Source organism: Mastomys coucha, unplaced genomic scaffold, assembly GCF_008632895.1.
Source record: "Mastomys coucha isolate ucsf_1 unplaced genomic scaffold, UCSF_Mcou_1 pScaffold19, whole genome shotgun sequence".
NCBI classification, from domain to species: Eukaryota; Metazoa; Chordata; class Mammalia; order Rodentia; family Muridae; genus Mastomys; species Mastomys coucha.
The window spans coordinates 1,946,978-1,968,582 of NW_022196901.1; the positions used below are offsets into that span (position 1 = coordinate 1,946,978).

General features: G+C 39.5%; 1 protein-coding gene and 1 non-coding gene across 11 annotated transcripts in view; both read right to left on the reverse strand.

Annotated features, from left to right (window-relative positions):
- Window positions 1–21,605, reverse strand: part of Cdk14 (cyclin dependent kinase 14) — a 596,871-nt gene that overhangs the window by 205,785 nt on the left and 369,481 nt on the right. The gene's annotated exons all lie outside the window — the stretch shown is intronic.
- On the reverse strand, window positions 393–520 carry LOC116097664. Its single transcript, XR_004121507.1, has one exon.

Consider the following 21,605-nt stretch of genomic DNA (forward strand, 5'->3'; position numbering starts at 1 on the left):
AGAAAAGAATAAAAAAAAAATAATAGTAAAGAAAGAAAGAACATTTGTTTGTAAAAAGAAACCTCTTACAGGCATTCCATAGTTTGAAAAGCTGAAGAAAACATTATCTATGTTAGGCAGACACATAGAAGAGATTTTCATTAAACTTCTAGAAGTGACACCTATGATCTAAGAGGTGAAGAATATGCTGGATGAAACTACTGTTGAATTAGATGCTGGAGAAGAAAAGCATAAGTAGCCCGAAGACACAGGAATAGATATACAGTGATAGACAGATCGGAACCCTGCAGAGGAAAAACAGAAAGGAAAATAAAGTGTGCGTGACTTGTGGGACAATCAGTGGAACAAAGGATCCAATAGTCATGCGACTTTAATTTCTTTTCTTTCTTTAAAAATGTTGGGTAGTACAGTGAGCCTGGTGGTTTTCTCCAGTAAGGGCTGCTCTCTCTACCCCTTTGTCTAGGAGGAGTGTATCAGCAAAGTCTTGCTTCATCAGACTCAGCCTTCTTGATCCTCCAGTTAAATTTCTGATCTGGACAAACAGAGTGGGGATGAGAGTGGGGTGGGAATGCACGGCATAAAAGTCTTCAAACTTCATAACAACTATGACCACCCAAGATGCGGAGGGACTATGAAGCACAAAGGTCTGATGGAAGACATATGTCAACACATTACAGCAATGCCATGCAAAATCAGTGATAAGAGCACATTTTAAAGGCAGACAGAGAAGAAAGGCAAAATCTATCCTGCAATTACAGTTGTGAGTGACCGTGTTATTCTGGGAGTCAATCCCAGGTCCTCTGCAACAGCAGCAACTATTTTTAACCACTAAGCCATCTCTTAAGCCCCACAAAATCTTTTTAAAAGGTTATGGTAATAAGTTTAGTTTAGAAAGGTTAGAGTATATAATATGAACACACAAAACATTCATATTTTAATATGCTAGCAATAGAGAGCTATTAGCCTTTACTTTTATTTTCATGTGTGTGGGGTTTTGCCTACTTGTGTGTTGTGGACTGGGTTTATTGCTTTATTATATTAATTGAGTTCCCAAATTACATGGCAATTCACACATTTACATGTAAGACACTGAGAGTCCCTATCCCCAGTTGGCTCTAGTTGATAAGTAAAGTTGCCTGTGGCCAATGGTTGGTCAGAGAGACAGAAGAGGGACTTAAGATTTCCTGGGCAATGGAACCCAGGGAAGAGAAAGGATTTTTTTAGAATCGCCATGCCAGGGAAGCAGGAGAAGAAAGCATTATATGTAAAAGCCAGGAAGAGCAGCCACAGGTGCCCCTTCTCTGTTTGGGTATGAGGTAACAAAGATGGAAGACAGATTTTAGTAAGCAATAATTCAGGAAGATAGGAGGGGAGGCGCTAGCAATGTGAAAATTTGGGAGTGGTCTAGCCATTGAGCTGATTAGAGCATATTAAAAATAAGGCTCTCTCTCTCCTCTCTCTCTCTCTCTCTCTCTCTCTCTCTCTCTCTCTCTCTCCTCCCTCTGTCTCTCTGTCTCTCTGTCTCTCTCTCTGTCTCTCTGTCTCTCTCTGTCTCTCTGTCTCTCTCTCTCTCTCCTCCCTCTGTCTCTCTGTCTCTCTGTCTCTCTGTCTCTCTCTCTGTCTCTCTCTCTGTCTCTCTCTCTCTCTCTCTCTCTCTCTCTCTCTCTCTCTCTCTGTGTGTGTGTGTGTCTTTCATTTGAGAATCTACAACACTGGGACAGTATCTAGAAAACACAGCTGCCAGCAGGGAGTTCAGAGCAGATTAACTTCTACTACCACTTCACCTGTGTATCTGTTTACCATGTACACACAGTGCTGGATGAGGCAAGAAGAGGGAGTCAGATCCCATGGGGCTAGCATTACAGATAGTTGAGAACTGCTATGTAGGCTCTGCGACTTGAATTTAGAACAACCAGAGGTCTTAATTCCTAAGCCATTTCTCCAGGCCCAGAAAGCTGAGGTTTTACATGAATACACAAAAGTATAAATATTTATATGTGTCTGGAGTGGAACATGCCACAGTGCATATGTGGAGGTCAGAAGAACAACTTGCAAGAGTCAGTCTGGCCTTCCATGATGTGGGCTCTTTGGATTGAACAACACAGGAAGCCTCTGAGCCATTCCACCCGCCCTAAACCAAAAAATATGTAATCATGTAATATATTTAAATATGTATTTATAAAATACATTATATATGTATATAAATATGTTTTATATTTAAATATAAAAATATATTTATTATATATGTACATGCAGTGCTGGAAGATGCCAGAAAAGGGAGTCAGATCCCCTGGGACTAATGCTATAGATGGTTGTGAGCTGCTGTGTAGGCACTGGGAATTGGATGATTAATTAAAATAGTTAAGTATAAATATATTTTATATTTTATATTAAAATAAGTTGTAAAATAAAATACATTTAAAAATATTTATAAATATATTTTATATTTATTACATATATACATATATATGTAAATAATTGTCTAAATATATACATACAAATTATATTTTACCAAAATCATGTCCTTCGTCCTTCAAAGTAGCTATTAGGCAAATGAAAAGACTGAAAAGGTTATTTTAAAGCTTTTTATCCAATGCAGTTCTCTAGCAAGAGCACACAGAGACTCAAAACCCAATGAAAAAAATTAAAAAGCAAATATCCAATAAAACAGAGACAAAATATCAGAAACTTAAGCAAAGAAGATATATCGTTGACAAACGTAGGTACAGAAATTTGATACCTATAATAATTAGGAAAATGCAAATGAAAGTCACTATTAGAGAGAAGTGCCTATTTTCTAAAACTAGAGATGTAACAGATGTCATTCTCAGATGCTTTGGACAGCTAGGTTGACTGTAACTCTCATGCTCTGCTGATGGTCAGGTTGACTGTAACTCTCTCTCACTGCTGATGGTCAGGAACACTGTAACTCTCATGCTCTGCTGATGGTCAGGTTGACTGTAACTCTCTCACTGCTGATGGTCAGGAACACTGTAACTCTCATGCTCTGCTGATGGCCAGGAACACTGTAACTCTCTTGCTCTGCTGATGGCCAGGAACACTGTAACTCTCTCACTGCTGATGGTCAGGAACACTGTAACTCTCATGCTCTGCTGATGGTCAGGAACACTGTAACTCTCATGCTCTGCTGATGGTCTGGTAGACTGTAACTCTCTCATTGCTGATGGCCAGGAACACTGTAACTCTCACACTGCTGATGGCCAGGAACATTGTAACTCTCTCTCACTGCTGATGGTCAGGTAGACTGTAACTCTCATGCTCTGCTGATGGTCTGGTAGACTGTAACTCTCTCACTGCTGATGGTCAGGAACACTGTAACTCTCATGCTCTGCTGATGGTCAGGAACACTGTAACTCTCATGCTCTGCTGATGGTCAGGAACACTGTAACTCTCACACTGCTGATGGCCAGGAACACTGTAACTCTCTCACACTGCTGATGGTCAGGTAGACTGTAACTCTCTCTCACTGCTGATGGTCAGGTAGACTGTAACTCTCATGTAGTACTAATGACCAGGTAGACTATAACTCTTACATACCAATAATGGCCAGAAAGACTCTCACACACTGCTGTTGGCTAGGTAGACTATGTCTCATACACAGCTTATGGACATGTTAAAAAGGCATAACAAGTTTACAGATTAGACAGTCAGGAATTTTAAAGTTGTCATTATTTGTTTTTGTGTGGATGTGCATGCCAAACTACACATGTGGAATTCAAAAGACAACTTGCAAGAGTTTGTTCTTTCCATGTACCATAAAGGGTCCTGCAAGAACCTTTATCCACTGAGCAATCTTTCCAGACTAGGATCTTTAACAGGCAAGATTGTATCTACCATATGATCTAGCCTTTCTACTCTTACATATTTATTCAAAGAAAAGTAGATATGTCCATATAAATAATTTTGCATAGATGTTTGGCTATTAATGTCAGCTTGATTTGTAATAGCTAGAAACAATAAGAATAGAATCAACTTACATATCTACCAGTATGTAAATGTTTAGAAAATGTGGTATATGCACAAAATAAAAAAATAAATAAATACTAACAAGAGTTAAAACAAAATGAATGTCAAAATAGTTAGATCCTATGAAAGAGCCAGAATCTCCACACAAGAGAACATGTGGGCTGTATTTCTACAAGATTTTGAATATGTAAATTAATTTCTAGTGACAACAGGCTGCCTGGAATAAGGGCGGTGGGGGGGGGGGATGGAGCGTAAACTTCAAAGGATTCTTGTAAGCTTCAGGGAATCCAGTAGAGTCTGCCTCTCACAAGCCAAATGGACTAAAGATAAGTGCTGTCAATGAACAGCCTGTTTCCCTCTCCATCTGCCCATTCCTGAGGATGGGATCTATTTCCTTTTCCCTGGCCCTGGGACCCCCTCCACTCCTCCTTCAACTCCCAAGACCATGGGCCTAAGAGTTTCTTTTGGGGGAGGGGGTTGAAACATGGTTTCTCTGTGTAGCCCTGGCTTCCTGGAACTCACTCTGTAGACTAGTATGGCCTCGAACTCAGAAATCTGCCTGCCTCTGCCTCCCAAGTGCTGGGATTAAAGTTGTGCATCACCATTGGCTGGCACATGAGTTTCAAATGTACACTCAAGAAAATGTTTTTCTCCCTAAACTTTCTCTTCTGCCCCTAACATCCAGGTTTTCTCTCAGAATTTTCATCTATGACAACTCCAAAACAGGTACCCACAGGTGCTTCAGCCCAGCCTCACAGACTGCTTGAACTGTGCCTGCACACCCCTACCCCAAGATGGTCCCACAGCCTGAACAGCAGTGAAACAACAGCTCTTCCCAGACTGGGCCAAGAGTCCAGCTTTCTGCCCATACCCCAAAACCATACCTGGATGTCAGTAGGAAGTGGTCATGGATGATTATGGTGCCCCTTATTCATTTATAACCAACAAAAGGTTGGGATGTTGGGTTTCAGACCCTGGGCAAGGGACTGAGGTGCATATTTTACACATCAAAGCAGACTTGGCCTCGAAGTTCTCCCAGCATCATCCCTCAGTCCCTACCTGTCCCTGCCCACAACCCTGAACTTTCCAGTCTAGGGGCTGGGTTGCCCTTCCTCCAGAGGCTCTTTCCTATATAATCCAGATATTTTGCTCTCCTCTCTCTCTCTCTGTCTCTCTCTGTCTCTATCTCTCCCTCTATTCTTTCTCTGCACTTGGGCCCTTTCTCTTCATCCCCATCTGCCCCGCCCCATGTAGACTTCCCCGCCCTCAATCCTTGGGGCCAGTGAACTTGCCCTAGAGCAGCTTCTCAATAAGCTTGCCTTTAATGTAATCTACTCTGGCTTGAATGGGCTCTTTTCACCAGCAACAGTGGAGAAATAACTTAAGAAAGAGGAAAGGATATAGAATGATCACATGGAATTTGGAAAGGTTAAATATAGTCTCAAATATCAGGATAGTTTTCGGGACACACACACACACACAAACAGACACACACACACACATACATACACATACACTGTCTTGAATATGAGGATATATATATATGTATTATATAAATTATATATAATTTAATTTACAATTGACAATTATACTTCAATAGAACAATTAAAATTTGCAAAAAAGTGACAGCTTTAAAAATGGAGAAAATGTTAACATATATTAACTCTGCATGCTTGTTCAAGAAGTGTTTCATACACTTTAGTAAACTGAATGTCCTCCCTGTTTTACCCATAAAACATTCAAGTCCTCTATGAAATCAGTATTCCAGAAGGAGAAAACAAATGAAAAACAATAACAGAAGGGACTTTTATATCTGTAAGTTGTCTCTGTTCACTATGGCAAAATCTAACACTTATAACCTTTGACTTTAGGGGGGACATATTGTCAAGTAGGTATCTCCGAGACAAAATGCATCTGTAAAGGAAGAAAGAAGGGAGGGACGAGGAGGGGAGCAAGCAAGATTGCTAACAAATATGTGAGAAACAACCACTAACCTCAATGCAGGCTGAATTCAGTAGGCGTTCACTCCAGACTTAGCTCAAAAGCTGCCATGAGTACACAAAGGCACTATGTCCACCCCCTCACCTGCCCGTGTTTTTCTCACCCTTGATTATTCTGAGGATCCCAATCTCACACCAGCCCCTGAAATTTCAGGTCCCTTGCTGGTTACACCTCTAGTAAACAGGGCTCTGTAAAGTGCCAGACTACAACCTCCTGAGAAAAAGGACCGCCATTAGTGGCTAAGGTTCAAAGTGCCAGTGTTCTGGCCTTCTCCCTAGACTTTTTCATGTCCCCAGACACTCTGTAAGGCTGTGCTGTCCGTAGAATGAGTACTCAAATATCTACCAACAGGACATCTGAAGAAAAGACTCCATCTATCACTCCCAGACTCTAAGGCTGAAATCATTAGATGGGATGTCTAACAAAATTAAATGTTTGAGATAAACCAATCAGAATATAAAACTGTATTCATGAAAAGGCATCAACCACAGATGACAGATGGCTAGAAATTAGGAAAAAAAAAAACACATGTAAAAAAGAAAATAAAGAAGTTGTCAGTAGTTTTATTTTTCTCTCTCCTGTTCTCCCAGACTATCTTTATTGTGGCTATATTGTCTTTATAGAATAAAAAAGGGATTATTGACAGGTGGTAGCTTGAAGGCTTTTTCATTCTGTACAGCTGAAATGAATCTGAGGCTTCTATTCATCTGGGAGAAAAAAAGGGAAAAATAACATTTATTCTGCTCCTGTGATGGGTGGTTGTAGCTGAGGCGGATTTGTTTGACTGCCAATTACTGGTAACAGTTATCTGGTTGTTATACATTTTATAAATGTGTCTAGCAGTGTTCTGAGTATTTAGAAAATGCCTATCAGAACTTAGTATTCTATTCCACAGGATGAAGAAGACAGACCCTGTTTAATTTAGTATGTAGCTCACATTTCACCAGAACACAGTATGCGAGAAAGTAAGTAAGCCCCAGGAAGGTCTGCATTGAACACTACCCTCCAGGGAAGCATGCGACACGGGCAAATGATCTGAGACATAAACAGGCTTCTGTAGAAGTGGGTGCACTGCATGTTGGAAAAGAGAACTGGGCTGGGCAAGAATACTGAATCACAGGCCAGCAACACTGGCAAAAACGTATGACAGGAAAGTGTATGGTGATGGGAAGTGCAAACCACTCCAAGGCTTTTAGAGGATCATTTAAGAAAAATGTAAATGTTGGGGATGCACCAAGCAGTCCTGGACCATTTCTGCCAAGAAAACGTTAGTTCAGAAAGCTCTGGGCATGATATAAGTGCTGACCCAGTGGGCTTGTTCTTTCATGATAGTGAGATATTGGAGAACAACCTAAGTCTTCAGGAGTAATAGGGATAATAATTTAACCACTGTGACAGCAATTCCTGGTTGTCATCTTATCTGGAATATTCTTGGTTGTGACTATATCTGGAATATACTACAATCCAGAAATGAAGGGCATACCTGTGATTCAGATCTTGAGGCTGGAAAACACAGGCTTTTGATCTCTATATTAAGACAGAGTAGCCATGAAAAACTTGGGACCAGGCAAGGTGGTACATGAATTTAATCCCAGAAGACAAAGGCAAGTAGTTCTCTGAGTTCAAGGCCAGCCTGGGACAGAGAAAGTTCCAAGTAAAGAACAGCTTAGGTCCAGGTATGGTGGTACAAACTTTCACCCAGCCATTACCTTCTTCTAGAGGCCTACATAAGGACAACGGAAGAAGGAAGGCCTCTTTCTTTTCTGCCTGCTTGCACTTACTTTCCAGTACCTCTTTTGGAATCTACTTGTTCAGGATTCCAGCTTAAACAGAAGACCAGTTGAAACACTCTGCCTCATAGGACTGAGCAACTACTATATCCTTGGACTTCCCATTCACAGCTGCCCCATTGTTGGGTTAGTTGGACTACAGACTATAAGTCATCCCGGTAATTTCTTTTAATATACAGATACTTCCCATTAAGTTTTGTGACTCTAAAGCACCCCGACTAATACACCCACACAGACTGGATTGACATGTAGCTTCTAAAACAAAATTTGAAGATTTATATGAAATGAGTAAGAAAACCATCCATGACTAAGTTATGGGGAATAAAAGAGAAAACAAGCTTAAATAATGCTTATAGCACTTTTGGAAATCAGCGCAGATACCACCCTCAAATGTATGCTGTTTAGGAACTGACTGCCCGTAATGAGAGCAAGGACATGCATGGGCTTTTTTAACACATGGAATCCTAAGGATTACCAAAAAGCATGATGAAGCTTGGCTTCTCAATATACATACTTCTGAAACCTACTGGGATGTAGAATGCTTTTTAATTTAGGAAGTCGTCAAAGAAGAGTGCCTGAAATCATACCTCTCAGAAGGCTGAGGCTAGATGATCATGTAGCACTGTCACGAGTTTGAGCTTGGCCTGGTCTACATAGCAAGGCTATTAACACAAACAAACACCAAAAGACAAGACAGGATCAAACGAATATAAGTGGAACTGTTTATTGATTTAGAGGACTGTTTATTGATTTAGAGGACAAATAATAACAACAATGGGATGTGACCAAATTAAGAAAGCAAATCTGGTGGTATGAGGGTTGATAGTAAGAGATTCATGTCAAGGGGATCATGTGCTCTTTGTGGTATATAAATAAGAGCACATGCTAAGGCTTGCTCCCCATCACTCCTTTGCCCAACCAGCTAGAGTCTAAGACAGATACAGCTTATACAGCAGGTGGAATGAAATATTAAGAATAATTCAAAGTGGGAACTTCTAGAGAAAGATGATTTCAGCCTTAGGATTTATTTTTTAAGAATTAAGGAATGCCATGGGAAGAAAAACTCCAAGTTTTTTTTTTTTTCATGTTGAAATAGGCCTGGCTATGCTTATTCTGAGCACAGCCAGCAGGCAGAAACAAGCTGTCTCTAGGCATCCTGCTGTCCAGGGCACTGTCTGTCTGCAGGGTCCAGCAGGGTCCACCCACAGGGATTGCTGCCATGTCTTGGGTAGAGCTGTCTGGACCAGTCTGTAGCCATCACTGCCTCTAGGGTGGGACAAGGATAAGACTGGATGTCTTTATGAACTGCTTCAGATCTTAAACCACATCCGCCCACATCACCATCTGTTGAGTGCCATGTGGACGAAAAGAAAAATCCACGCTGGTCCTAAAAATACAATTTGCCTTACAAGGAACAATCCCTGATGGTTCGTTCTGCTTCCCCGGCCTCTGTTTTATATAACATTAATTAGAGATGCTAATTCTGTGTCAGAATGGTACTGCAGCCACACCCTGGAATGTGAAATCCTAGACCTTCAAGTTCTGCCAAAATGTGTCACTGCAACCAAGTGCAACACATTCAGTTGGAATTATTTATATTCCATGGATCCCTGACTGAAAGTCCACTGAACTGGAGTTGTAATCTTTTCTGACATAGAATTGTCACCATTAACCCATGGTATGTAAGCCTGGTTTTGTCACCTGTTAGTCAATAATAACAGTATATGTATTCACATGTGTTTGAAAAAGAAAAAGCTTTTGAAATTTTTAGCAAACATTCATGAAACTAAAATAGTTTTTTTTTTTTTTTTGGTCTTTGTTTATTTTTTTTGCGAACAATCTCTGCTTTCAGTGCAATGCTATTAAGCTCCAAGCATCTCCCTGTTACACTTCCCTCTTTCTAGAAGACATGCTGTCAGCTTTACTGGGCAGAAGAGGTGGAAGGGACGCTAGAGGAGAAAGGGGTTTGGTCTGATCTACGTAGGGTCAGGAGACCACAGCAGTGCACTGGCTGCCTCATTATGTTCCATTTGCAGCCTGTACGCCTCTCCAGCCAAGGGCACAGGCTTGTGACTCTTAGCCTCCAATTTTTGACCTGTAGTTGTGGACCAGCTCTGGCTCCCATCCAGTCCCTTGCTTCTCCTGTCCCAGCACTGTGAATACCTCTCTTCTGTTTTCTCAATCATGGGCTAGGTTGTTGATCGCTCTTGACTTTGTTGTTTTCAATTAGTTTTGCTTTCAACCGCATATTTCTTCTTTGACATTTATTATTGTTTTCTTTCTCATTGCCTTTGATTTAATTCGCTTCTATTCTTCGACTTCATAGACTAAACACCTAAATCATGGATGTCAAACTTTTCCATTTCCCAGTGTAAGCTTTTAATGCTGTAAAATACTTCAAAGCGCGCTTTAGCTGACTGTCACACATTCTGATGGGTTGTACTAGGAAGAATCTGTTTGATATCTTAATCAAAGTGCAGCGCAAAAGTTATTAAATGCTTTAACATAATTGGACGTTCTGAATAACCACCCTATGTGAAAGTTTACTTAAAACCATTGTCTATTTTCTCTTTTAGGCAGACAATCTTAAGGAATTTTCTTTGAACATTTTTCTTTTATCATGATCTTATATTCTTTAGCAGGACTCTGGACAAAACTCTATGAGAGAAACCAAGCAACCTCTAGACCATGTCCTTAAGCAAAGGTTCCTGAGTGCTGCAGTGGTTTTTCAGTTTCACCCAAGTGAATGACAGTGATACCCAAAAGAGCGAGAGGCTGTGAACACGAGAGACGCCAAGGCTGGATAATGTGTGGAGCATAGCCTGGGGACATTTAGCAGTTTATATTACACAGACAAATAAATCTCTGTTTTCTGAGATACACCATTGTTGTCTCTTCTGAAGTCTACAAACTTACAGGGTAACTCATGCATGCTGGGCATCCATGAACATGAGAGTGCTCAGGCATGAAGGCAAGGGGGGCTGAGGTGGTAAGCAATGGAGACAGAATGGGTTCTTAGAAAAAGGCATGGTGAAGTGTGGGCCACTCAATGTCCAGTTTAGGAATAGAATGAGGAGAATTGTCTGGTTCACTAGGTTAGGATAAGCAAAGAGGGATAATTTAGAATGATTCTTGAATCGCTGGCTTTAGTTTCAATGGGTACTACCATTTACTAAAATGTTGAGAACAAATGTGAGTTATTTTATGTGTGACACATCAAAAGTAATGATTAAGAATGGTTACATCTGGTATTCTTATCAGACATGAAGAAGATAGTTTACTAAGTAGGTCTCAGTGTTGTTACCATGTGCTACCATAGCATACATACTTCCTCGACTTTCTCCCCGGCTACAACGGGAGGCCTTGGGATAGAGGGCCAATGTCTTATTTATTTATCTTTGCATCCTGAGTCCTATTAAAATAAACAACCTCGGGTAGACATTTCATAAACATTTTTTTGATTTAATTTACAATTAGCCTTAGTAAAAGGAATGCTAAGCTGAGAATTTCTATGAAACACAGCACTATGTGATAAAAATGTCTACCTATGCAGCACAATTGATTTGCATAACAAATAGCTAAAAGAGCTCAGAAAGTTATAATAAACACTTTCATGGAAACTATGTTTTGAGACATACAGGGAACTTGATGACTTTAATTTCAAACTGTTAGGGACATTAAGACAAAAATTTAAATATGGTGGAGAAAGCTGAACAATTCTGGTGGTTCTCAGGGGATGTTTCTGGCAGAGCTTTATTTCCCTAAATGTTCATTTGCATGGTGGGGGCAGGAGTCAAAAAGGTGGGATTTGGGAGTGTCCTAAGATCATTAGTGAAATTTCATTTTAAAGAGGAACTAAAGGCTGCTGCTTCTGCTGCTTCTGCTGCTTCTGCTGCTTCTCCTCCTCCTCCTCCTCCTCCTCCTCCTTCTTCCTGAAAGCTACGGATACTCTAACGTCAGTCCATAGGTGAAGGAAGTGAGCTCTACTATTCTGTTGTGAGATTTCTCTTTTAAAATGCTTATTACCATAGTTACAACTTTTCATCTCCTGGAACTATGAACTCCATACCTTTATAATAAATGGTCAAACTGCATCAATTTTTCTCCCCTTGGATTTAACATCACATAACACATAGAAGGGGCTCTATTAATATCTCAGTCAGATTTAAGCTCTTGACAGCATATTATGACCATGTTATTTTAATAGAGGTAATGCATTATATCTGTTAGCCAACTTTGTTCCATGAACATGGCCAGGAGATGAATGCACAAATTACTAAGTATATCCTAATTTTCCTCCTGCGTGTTCAGTAGGATTACATACTAATAGAAGATGGACAGAGTAAAAGGATAAAAAGACATGAATGTTCAACTCTGAGAAAAACCCTGCCTTAACCAATAAAAGAAAAAAGGGAAAAGTGGGGCCATTCTTGGAGATTCCTTCAAGGTTATTTCCATTTTCATTAGATCATTTATCCAGCAGGTTGGGCTACAACACACCATGGACAGAATTTCATCATTTGATTTCTTTTTTCCTTCCCCAGTAAATGTTTTATCTTTCATCCAAAATGACAGGCTGGTATTATCAAAGCTATGTACCCTGAGAATCAGTAGCCAGGGTAAAATTCCTTTTTTCATTATTATTATTATTATTATTATTATTATTATTATTATTATTATTATTATTATTATTATTGGTAGATCACACAGACCTTAGGGGTAAGCTATCAGCCAAGATATGCCTTCAAATTCTTACCAGGCTTCCCGTAGGGGAAAAAGAAGGTAATTAATCTGTCATTCTAGACATCGTACTGTGTCTCTACAGTATTTAAAAGCCAATTTCATTGCGATAAAATTTTGTCATAAATAAATGAATTAGAACAAAAGAAAAGGGACTGAAAGGAAAGCATTTTTAACCAAACCTTGCTGAACAGCATAGAAGAAAATATTAATCTGAAGAGTTTTCAGATCTCAAGACTATAAGGAAAATCTATAGCAACCAACTGACGGAAGCAACATTTCTGCTTGCTGATTCAGTAACATATTCTGAAACAAAGTCTAGGTTGAAGAGATTTAGAAACCCACTGAGTTTTCAGTGTGTAATCCTCTCATCTAATATGCTGATCCGATGGCTTCCTGAAGCACATAGCAGCATTCTGGGTCAGTCCCTTTCAGTCGTTCTTTAAAGTATGTCACTAAACATGGAGGCCTCTGTGGAGATGCCCCCCATTTTCAGGGTTTTGAAGGCACTGATTCCCTGCCAAGCTTACCATATTTTGTCTATCTCTGGCTTCATGCTGCCTCAACCTTTGAAAAATGTATTATTATTATTTCTCAAAGACAGAGTCTAACTAAGTGTCTCTGGCTGGCCTAGAACACACAGAAATCCTGCTGCTTCTGCCTCCAGTGTGAGTGCTGGGATTGAAGGTATGTACCACAGCCTGGATCCTCTTGAGTCATCTTCAATCTCAGAAACAACAGGTTGATGGATAAACATGTTTATGACTTGGGACCCAAACTGTCCCCAAGCAACAGGAGCCTGGAGGCTATTATTCACCACCATAAGGCTCCACTGTAGACTAGAAGTTATCATCTCATATGAAACAGAGATGCCAGGGCTGACTTCTAGGGAACACTCCTTAGAGCCAGACAAGTCATTAGACCACACCATGACCAGCGAAGCATTCCTCTCGGCTCTGCTCTGACTCACTCTCCTCTTAAACCCAAGCTCACATCACAGCCTGGAAGAGTACTCGTGGCTGCTGGATTCACCACATGTGTTCCTCTTTCCAGTGTGCCCACATTCTCTAAACCCCCTCTTTCTGTTTTCCACAATTACCCATCTCTTAATTAGCCTGCTGCCAAGGCCTGGCTGAGCCTCTTAGGAATGCAGAGGTGGTGCTTTTGACAGAAAAACCCCAGCATCAGTTGGAGAAAGGACCTCTTAAGACAATTTTTCATCTTTTTATCTTTCTGAAACATGTCCTAAGTATTGCTGAAGGCTGTCCTGAAGCTCAGAACAACCACCAAAATATCAATCAGCATATGTGGAAGGAATACAATAGCAACATCTTAAAGAATGACTGACACTATTATGAATCTTAACATACCCACGGCCCTCTAAAGCTTTCCTGGATATGATCTCAGTGTTATAAGCCCAAGGCCTAGTACAACAGGCTTGGCTGACATCAGCAGAAACATCATAAAACAGAATGAGCACTATGGGAGAAGCACAGCATGACTGCTTCTTGGGAGATTCACGTGAGAAAGATGGGGAGATACTGACGGAAAGGTTGAAGTAATCTACTGAAGACACATCTTTGATTTCTACGCAAGGCGCAAGGCTTTGAGCACCAAACACTCTATGTTTGTCAGACTCAGTTCTTGAGCTGTGGGCATAGCAAGCAAGTCAAAAGCAGTTCTCAAATTTAATCAGCTCAGTAATTTTTGAGCAAACAGATAGTAAGCAGTTGGCTTATGAAAACAAAACAAACCCCCAAATTAACCCTCCAGCTTGTTTGTTTTCTTTTAAACAACATTTTCATAAACAAAATGTACCAGAACTAAAAGACAGCTGTACCTTGTAGGGAAATGAAAGCTATATGGGTTGTGGGGCTCTTTCATTAGTTTTTAAAAACGCTAAAAGAATAAAGCTTTCTACAGAATTGCAGTCCTAGCATTGGTAATATAGAGAGGCAACAAGGTCAGTAGTTCAGTCTGAGGCTAGCCATCTATACCTAAGACCCTGTCTCAAAATAAACAAACAAATTAACAAAACAGCAAAATGCTAAAACAGTAATAATGGTAATTCAGTATCTCTATGGGTCAAAAACCACTTGTGTTTGAAAAATAGATCATTCTGATCTTAAAACTCCAAGGCAAAACACTATTTTCTATTACTGTTACTGAGTTTTGTGTGAGGGACAATGTGGCTAAGCATCTTTTGGAAGTAAGGGTGATACAGGATAAATGAATGTTCCATTTTAGCCAATTCACACCAAGTTAATCACCAAGGAAGAATAACCATCAGTAATATCCTCCCATCTCAACCTGCCCCAGGGTACAGAGAATAGACTTGTATGACTACTATTACTATTTATTATTATTAATAATAATTGGTATTAATTAATTTATTTATTTAGTGTATGCCTAAGGGAGGTAGCATGAACATTCCAAGCAGGATGTGGTGGGAGTCCATTTGTTCTTCCATCATGTGGGTCAGACAGATTGAATGCACATCATTGGGTTGGGGCTAGAGCCATTTCATCTACCCTGAACACATGTTCGGATGCCTCAATTTGCACTCATAGCTACATCCTTGGTTCTTTCAATTTAGAGATTTGTATCTATGGTCCTTCAGTTCCCACACCCTTACCATAGCTGTTAGTAGCAGGCAAAAATATTTTCACTGTCAGTGTTTACTCCTGTCCATGTCATGTCTCACTTAATGAAAGAACAGACCATCAGCTCAAAAGATAATGAACTATATGAACAGTATTTTTCTGCAACTTATTATGGATACCATCCTTTTTTCTTTGAGTATATCTAGTTTTAAGACCACAGCAAAACTGAGTGGAAGATATATAGAGTCCCCATAAATATTATTTTTTTTAAATTTATTGCAAAAACTGAACTTACCCATTTGGAAAGAACAAATTTTAACTTATATTTGCTTCCACATACTAAGAAGGTAGTTGTAATTTTCCTAAAGTTAATACATTTATCATTTTGTATCAAGTTCAGCATTGTGGTATATCAGGAAGACCAGAATTATGGGATGGACTGTTCTCTACAGTTCCTGATTATTTAACTCTAGAATAGAGTACTACTATAATGAAGAAAATCTGTAAATAATACATAGCCATATTTAATGCCCCCATACTTTTAATTTTTTAATTACTTGCAGCTGGGGATTCAGGTAATGTCACTGTAGGACTCTATCCAAGAGAAAATTTTTCAAAATAATATCAAATGAAAATTTTGCAAACATCATTAAAAGTATAGAAATTGTTACTTCTGAGCATATCAAAGTTGCAGATGATAAATCAGTTGACCCAAATGCTAGAAGTGCACAAGGTGCAATGTGCACACATCACTATTCTTCATGACCTGTGACCTGTGAGCACTCTTTCATTTATCATTAGTTTGAAGAGACTCAAGAGAGAAATCTAGTATTACTCTCCAAAAAGGGGTTCATCACCACCTTTCAACTGTTTGCTTTCCACCTGGCAAACATGAAACTCTTTCATACTGAAATTTTTTCTGAGACTAAATTGATAGTAATTTGTTCTACTGAACTCTACATCTGAATGTTAAATGTTATCTCTGATTAGATGTTATTTGGAGTAGGAATTCCAAATGGAAAAAACAGGAAAACGACAATTCACAACGAATTTTTTAAAAAGTGAAAAAAAACCTATTTTTAAATTTTCATGTGCTTCCTAAACTCACTCTACATATTTCTCCAAAATATTAATTTCAAGAAGAGCAAAGACAGCTAGCTGATCATCATGGCTCAAATCTATAATTTCATTACTCAAGAAATTATGCAGGAGGATTGCCATGAGTTTGAGACAAGAATAGACTACACAGTTAGATCTTATACAATGAGGCCATGCAGTGTCACAATAAATAAACAAACAAACAAACAAATAAATAAATAATGAAAATAAATTTAAGAAATTCCACTAGCCACAACACAAATCTATGAGTTACTATGTATGTAACTATGTACGTAGTGTAAGGTGCACACCTGTGCCTGCAACATACAAAGTACTCTAATAAATGAATCTAAGTAGCAATAGTAATATTGTGAAGCAGGAAGTGAAGGGAAGTAGCAGGCAGGTTTTGCAGGGACTACAGGTGAAGGAGAGGAAACTTGCAGCTGGGGATTCAGATGACGTCACTGTAGTACAGGGGCCATTGCTAGTATTTAGAATGATGAATTGTATTTAGATAAATATGTAGCTGTTAAGCGCAAAGGCTGGATAGCACAGAATGTATCCCCGTGGTAGTGTGAATAAGAGATGCCCCTGTCCCCATGGATTCCTAGGTTTAAATACTTGAGCCCAGTTGGTGTCACTGTTTGGGAAGGTTATGAAACCTTTAGGAGGCGGACCCTTGCTAGAAGAAGTATGTCACTGGGGATGGGCTTTTAGGGTTTATACACTTACCCCCCACCATCCTCTTCAATCCCCATCCCCTTCCCTCTGATCCTTTTGTGTAGGTTAAATATCATCAGGTAGCCAGTTATCTGCTCATTCTACATGCCATGCCTTCCTGGATATTATGAACACTCCCTTCAGAACCATAAGGTAAAATAAACTCTTTCTTTAGGTCATCCATTTTTTATCATAGCAACAGAAAAGTAACTAATACAGTGCCTCAACCAGTTCTGCATGGTCACAGGAACTGGTGAACAGGAATGATAAAGTGTGCTAATCCTGACATTTAGCCTTTTCCTGGAGAGGATGACACACTGCATACAAACTGCATACATACAGTTACTAAAACATCAATAGAAAACCTTTATTTAGATTACTTACTATGGTAAGTGAAGAAAATATCCTGGCACATTTATGCTCTATACTTCTTAACATGTTTCTAGTTCAACTGACCTTACAAACAAAGAGACTCTGGGAAGAATACAAATTGCCAGGGCATGCACACAGTCTGGAAGATGTATGGCTACCACTGTCGGAAGACAAGAGAGATGGAGGATGAGTCACCTCCAAGGTCAAGTAGCTTGTTAACTCGACTTAGATAGAAATTGTTCTCTAAGGGACATGCTCAAATGACTCAGGTAGATTATTTTATAAGATGAATTTTAATCAAATAGCCACTGACTTTTATCGAGCTATCTAATAATGTGGCTCAAGAGATCAAGTGAGGATAAAATAGTTCGAGGGAGATCTCTTTCCTTGCAGAGGTTTGGGCAGGAGAAGATTGAAGGTCCCTTTTAGGTGAAGCTGTTGTTCATTAAAAGATTAATAGCCAAGGGAGAGTCACTCTGAAGGGTAAGCTCTTTGGGAGAAGAAGGGAAGGGAAGTAACAAAATCAAGGTAGGAAACACATTATTAATCAAGTAATGCAAGAGATGATAAGTATGGGGCTGGAGTGGGCTGATAGAGACCTTCATCTCCTCTTGTACATAATACTAGGCACAGAAGAACATTAAAAAAAAGTGACAATTTTTTAAATATCAATTTTTAAAATTTGTTTAATTTTGCATGTAGGAATATTTTACCTACATGTATGTGCACTACTTGCATGTCTCTTGCAGGGGGAGGTCCGGAATGGGCTTTCTGGAATTGGAGTCAGGGCGGTTGTGAGCCATCACGTGGAAGATAAGAAAAGAACAGAACCCTGGTCCTCTGGAAGAGCAGAAAGGGCTTCAACTTGCTAGCTATCTCTCCAGCCTCAGAAATAATAATCTCTTTGTAACTTAGTCTGGCAAGTGTTACATATCTGCATATTCTACCCACTAGAAACAAGACACTAGATCCAGGTTGGAGTTCAAGGGGAACCATCTCAGAAGCTGCCCGTACAAGAAAAAAAAAGTGCGTTCTTAGAAACAAAGATGTTTTTTCCATTAACTGTGGGAATATATTTACAATGAAGAAAAAAAATGCCCAGAAAGGTGGGATTTGAGTTATATGGCAATCCCTTAATGTCCTGAGATTTTACAAAGTGTCACCGCCTCCTCAGATGCGTGTGTCCTGCTACAGTAAAATCTGAGCAGTTTTTTTCAGTCTGACACACCTGTGAGCTCCCCAGTGCAGATGGAGAGAAAGGATGGTGAGCAAAGAAAGTGCCCTATATCCCGAAAGCAATAAGGTGACAATTCACACTTTCACATTCATCACAGGTGACAGCATTGTGGTGGCTACAATGAACCTTGGATAAATGGAAATAAAACCAGGACTTTGAATCGATGCCCGACGAAGATGTCTCCCTAAAAAGTTGGCTACCAGCCTGACATGATTAAATGAAACTGAGATAAGCCAGTGTAGCAATTTTAAAGAATGGTTCCATTATTTTGACACACATCTTTTCTAAAATTGCAGTCCGTGTCCGTTCTAGACGTTGGGAGAGGTATATGGCTGCTTTGCCCAACAGAGAGAGGGTGACTCCGTGACTTCCAGGGCTGAGTTAAGAAAGGCAGTGTCATCCTCTGCTTCTTTGGAGTACCTGCTCTTAGAGACCAACCACTGTGCTGTTAGGAAGTCTAAGTCAGTCAAGTGGGAGAGACCCCTTGGAGACAGCCTCGATGCTACAGAAAGAAATTTGACTTTAAATGCATGCAATCAGTAAATACACTATCTAGAATGAATCTTTAGCATGCAATACTAATTTTGGATTTTCTGATTATAACTGAAAAGATGATTTTCACCTTTGAAAGGGAAGAGACAGCGACATTTTCAACTATCCATTACATGGTTTTAATTATTTTTCTTTTCATATGTATTCTTCATTATCAATTCTCTCAAAATATGATAGGATCTACACTCCACTCCAACAGATAGTTGCTGCTAACTATCTGATTCCAATTACCTGGTTCCAACAAGTATTAATAAAATAAGTCATTGACCTATTATTCTCTTTAATCTTATCCTACTATATCACATGGAAAACTTTGGATGAATGTAAAGAGTGTGTGTACATGACTGTTGTTTGTGTTTATAACTTCTTTTTGTATTCTCTCATTATTAAAGTTTGAAATTCTTAGTTAAAAAAAAAAAGAAATCGAAGTGTTTGGCCAGTCTACCCGTTCCAACCAGCACTAGCCACAATTTCTCATCAAACTCCAGAACTTCCCAGGAAAGCCCTAACTGAGTTAGTCAAATTAGGAAAGATGAATCGGGAAAATTTTTGGTATTGATTAAAAGCACAGTTTCGGATTGGTTGCAGGATGAGACACAGTAGGAATAGGAAAGTAGCTATATACCAACATACATCTGTGTATTGACAAAATGGTAACATATTTATGATTGTACATTCATATCTTTACTATATATTATTTAATATGTAATATAAAATGGGAACATGTTCATTTAAACAAAAAGCCCATATTAATTATTAATAATAAATTAATTAATTAAAAATAAAACAATAACCATATTAATTAACATGCTATTAATTTAGAAACGAAATAAAACGATTCTGTTTCTATAGCAATGTCTCAAATCAACAAAAGATCTCAAAAGGTGGTCAGCATCCATCTACTCTCCTGGGCATTTCATCGTTAACAATTATCACCTGTTTCTCATTTATCAGAAAATGAGATCACACTTCTGAATTTCTTCATTATCTTCTACAGTATTATTTAAGTCTCTGCTCCTTTTTTAAAGGCACCATCTACTCTTCCCATTCTCTCTGGCTTTTTGCAATACTTTGAGCTACCAACTATACCTACCTCGATCTTCAGCATCATTTACAAATACTCCAAACTACATTAATTAAAAATAATTATCATGGTACTACAGCCAGGGAAGCGGATCAGTACCTTGGTCAGTCATCATCAGAGAAGCTTCCTCCTACGGCAGACCGGAACTAATACAGAGACCCACAGCTAGACATGCAGAGGGTGAGAGTACTTTGGACACTCAGCCCTTAACAGGATGTCTCTGGGGGATTCCTCCACAGAAGGGCTCATGGAACCCCATGGGAGAGAAGGCAGGAAGAGAGTCAAAAGCCAGAGGGTGGAGGACACCATGCATAAACCTTAAAATCAGCAACATTTCTGTCCATGTGAACTTACAGAGACCCAGGCAGCATGCACAGCGCCTGCATGGGTCTGCACCAGATGGGGTCTGCACCAGCTGAAAGGAGAAGTGGCAGAGGCCCTCATCCATGACCCAGGAGCAATATCCAACTAATAACCACTTGCAAACAAAAATTTAGTTTCCTCCAAGGGAGGCTCACTGGGGAAATCAACTACACTTGAGGGTAGCTGTGTGCCCAGCAGGAGACGGGCAGAAGAAAACGAACTTAATGGCATCATCGGAAGTTCCTTGTCTCATGTCATGACATTTCTCTTTTTTATTTTTAACTTATATATATGCACACACACACGTACACACACACACACACACACACACACACACACACACTCTCCATTTAGTGTTTTTGTAGGATTCCTGAGTGTGCAAACAAATGGGTCTCTTTCTTGTGCTTTCTCTTGGGCTCTTTTCCTTCTGGTTGTTTGTGTTTTCCTACTCCAACATATTAGCCTTTATTTATCCTTTTATTTTAATTATCCTTAGAATCCTGATTGTTTTCCAGTGAGAGGCAGAAAGGGGGTAGATCTGGATGTGAGGGGGGAGTGTGTTGGAACTGGGAGGAGTACAGGGAGAGGAAACCATAATTAGAATATATTATATGAGAAAAATTCCATTTTCAATAAAAGGGAAAATATTTGTGATGTATCGTAAAACATGTAAATATTGACTTAAAAGTTCTCAGGGCAACATCAGCCCTTCCTTCCGGCCCATTGCTCAGAGATGGCTATGCTCACTGTCTTCTAGTATTTCATGGCCCACTCACATAATGAACACACTGTAACCTCGCTTTAGGAAACTAGCCTCCTAGAAGTATTTGCTCAGAAGTTCCAAACATGGCCGTTTCTTTTTTTATTATTATTAGATATTTTCTTTATTTACATGTAAATTTCTCCTTTCCCAGTTTCCCCTCTAAAAAACAAAAAAACAAATGAAAACAACAAAAACAAATCCCAGCTGCCTCCCCACTCCCCATGCCCGCCACCCCACCCTCTCCTGCTTATAGGCCCTGGCATTCCCCCACACTGGGGCACAGAACCTTCACAGG